Source organism: Nerophis lumbriciformis, linkage group LG04 (genome assembly GCF_033978685.3).
Source record: "Nerophis lumbriciformis linkage group LG04, RoL_Nlum_v2.1, whole genome shotgun sequence".
Taxonomy (NCBI): Eukaryota; Metazoa; Chordata; class Actinopteri; order Syngnathiformes; family Syngnathidae; genus Nerophis; species Nerophis lumbriciformis.
Window position 1 is genome coordinate 10,459,713 of NC_084551.2, and position 3,635 is coordinate 10,463,347.

The following is a 3,635-nucleotide window of genomic DNA, read 5'->3' on the forward strand; positions in this document are numbered from 1 at the left end:
GCAAGACAAGAACTAATACACTACACACAGGAAAACAGCAAATAAGTAAGGGTGTGATGTGACAGGTGGTGACAGTACACATACTTTGAGACAAGAGCTATATTGATGCATGCTTGGTTATGCTTTGAAGTCATATCCAACAATTGCGACGACGACTTTTTACTGTCAATATCAGCTGATGAGTTTCAGTTTTTAATGATTTCTGCTGGTGGTGTGCCTTCGCATTTTTTCTCTGAAAAAAATGTGCCTTGGCTCAAAAAAGGTTGAAAAACACTGGTATATGTAACAGCTGCAGCAAAACAAACAAAATGGCAGCATAAAATAAAGAGTAGATCCAGCAGATAATATACATTCAAAACAAAGAGATGGTAGCTAACATAGAAGCGGTCAGGTAATGGACAAATTAGGACTGTATGGGTTGATTCAGATTTGATGAAAAATCTAATACAACTGTTAGTACAAACATTAGGATCGGATCTTGTGATAAGTAGTAATAGAATTGTCAATAGTGATTAAAAAGTTTGAAGGTAAAATAAAAAATAAAAAAAAACACAGTTTTAGTGGTTTTATTTGACTGCCTTTGTGTTTTTTGTTTGTAATATAATTCCAAAACGTATATATTTATACAACAAATCTATATGTATAAGGGTGTGTCATACCTGTCAATATTTGCATTTCAAAATATGGGGACTTTTCCCGGGAAAACGGGTAAAAATAAGGGATTTTCATTTTCATCACAAATCGCCATTAAATAAATAAAAAACGATTCCTAACACGTCCTTTGAGTAGTAACAAAGTATCACTAACCACCATAGGTTGTTGTCATATGATAATATGATATGAACTATATTACCAAGGCTTCTTAGAGAGAAAACCTGTTATATTATGTTAATGAAAATAAAAACATGACTATGGGCTCTTATGGTTAACATATTTTTCAAGTTGGCTCACATTTCTTCCTCAATGTTGTAAAAAAGCATTAGGAAGTGTGCATGTGTGTGTGTGTGTGTGTGTGTGTGGATGTAAATAAGACAATATGATAAAAGATAATATGATGCTTAAAGGTCACAAAGTGTAGTTTCATTTTTTAAATGCCTTATAATTGCTTTTTGTATGTTTTTTGGTGTGCTGAATAAGGTGTTTTTTAATTCTGTATGTATAATTTTGCTGGATCCCAGGAAGAATAGCCAATGGAGATCTTAATAAAGTCAACTAAACTGTACATAAATCCAGCCTTTAAATATTACAACACGTAAATCAACATCCCCTATGCCAATGAATGCTGTGCCAGCTTGGAAATCAATAAAACACCCCAGAACATTTTCACAACTTAATTAAAAATTGTTGCACAGCCTATTTTGTTTCTGGAAACAATGAATTGAGTTTTTCTTCACATTTTAGTTTCAAAGTATATTTCTGTATACAGTATATCACAAAAGTGAGCACTCTTATTACAATGTATGTTCTTAAGGGGCAACACTGTAGACATAAAACTAATTAATTTAGAGTAGCCGGGGTGTAGCACCAAGGGCCCCCATACACACGACTCCAGAAGGGGCCCCAATCCTAGGGGAACATTATCACCAGACCTATGTAAGCGTCAATATATACCTTGATGTTGCAGAAAAAAGACCATATATTTTTTTAACCGATTTCCGAACTCTAAATGGGTGAATTTTGCCGAATTAAACGCCTTTCTATTATTCGCTCTCGGAGCGATGACGTCACACCGTGACATCACATCGGGAAGCAATCCGCCATTTTCTCAAACACATTATAAACACCGAGTCAAATCAGCTCTGTTATTTTCCGTTTTTTCGACTGTTTTCCGTACCTTGGAGACATAATGCTCGTCGGTGTGTTGTCGGAGAGTGTAACAACCCGAACAGGGACGGATTCAAGTTGCACTAGTAGCCCAAAGGTGCGAAAGTGGCAAGAAATTGGACGTTTGTTCCGCACACTTTACCGACGAAAGCTATGCTACGACAGAGATGGCAAGAATGTGTGGATATCCTGCGACACTCAAAGCAGATGCATTTCCAACTGGACTGGACAGATCAGCGTTCAGGAAAAGAGAGCGGATGAGGGTATGTCTACAGAATATATTAATTGATGAAAATTGGGCTGTCAGCACTCTCAAAGTGCATGTTGTTGCCAAATGTATTTCATATGCTGTAAACCTAGTTCATAGTTGTTAGTTTCCTTTAATGCCAAACAAACACATACCAATCGTTGGTTAGAAGGCGATCGCCGAATTCGTCCTCGCTTTCTCCCGTGTCGCTGGCTGTCATGTCGTTTTTGTCGGTTTCGCTTGCATACGGTTCAAACCGATATGGCTCAATTGCTTCAGTTTCTTCTTCAATTTCGTTTTCGCTACCTGCCTCCACACTACAACCATCCATTTCAATACATGCGTAATCTGTTGAATCGCTTAAGCCGCTGAAATCCGAGTCTGAATCCGAGCTAATGTCGCTATAGCTTGCTGTTCTATGCGCCATGTTTGTTTGTGTTGGCATCATTATGTGACGTCACAGGAAAATGGACGGGTGTATATGACGATGGTTAAAATCAGGCACTTTGAAGCTTTGTTTAGGGATATTGCGTGATGGGTAAAATTTTGAAAAAATCTTCGAAAAATAAAATAAGCCACTGGGAACTGATTTTTAATGGTTTTAACCCTTCTGAAATTGTGATAATGTTCCCCTTTAAACCCAACATGTCATCCCATACACTGATTGATTGATTGATTGATTGATTGATTGATTGATTGATTGATTGAAACTTTTATTAGTAGATTGCACAGTACAGTAAATATTCCGTACAATTGACCACTAAATAGTAACACCCGAATAAGTTTTTTAACTTGTTTAAGTCGGGGTCCACGTTAATCAATTCATGGTAAATTGGTTTGTTTACATGCGCTAAAAACTAATCATTTCATGAATTTAGTTGAAATCAGCTTTTTTTTTTTAAAACATGCAAAAACTTTTTTTAAGTTTTTGACTTTTTAAAGATGAGATCAACATATCTAAAATATAACCCCAAATAATTTGGTTTTGCTTTCTAAAATATATATATATTTTTTTTTTTTACAAAAAAGTGCCAACAAACTATGAATTAAATAGATGAATGGGTGAATTTAGATAGTCAAAAAAACTGTGAATATTCACTTAAATATAATTATAGATACTGTATATCACGTACTCCTTTACTTCAGAGTGTCAAGTAGAGATGAGCTGATACACATAGTACTATCATCAGTGGATAATACAAATCTGAATGATACATTAGAATTATTATGATTATATTATTAGTTAAGTCTCCCCTGGCTTTAAAAACTAGCGACACCTCTGTTTTTAATGTCCTTGAATGCACCACAGTTATGGGAAATTAAATGTGAAAGTGAAACTTAACTTTCTCCTATGCCACACATGTATCATAATTGTAGCTTTCTTCTATCACCTCATGCTTGCTCCAAAATGCTGATGCTGTGTGTGTGTGTGGATGTTTGAAGGTTAGCTAGCTTTGATGACGTCTGTGTTAAGTATTTTTGATATGAGGATTATGCTTCTTAAACATAGGGCAACACTGTAGACCAGTGGTTCTTAACCTTGTTGGAGGTACCGAAACCCACA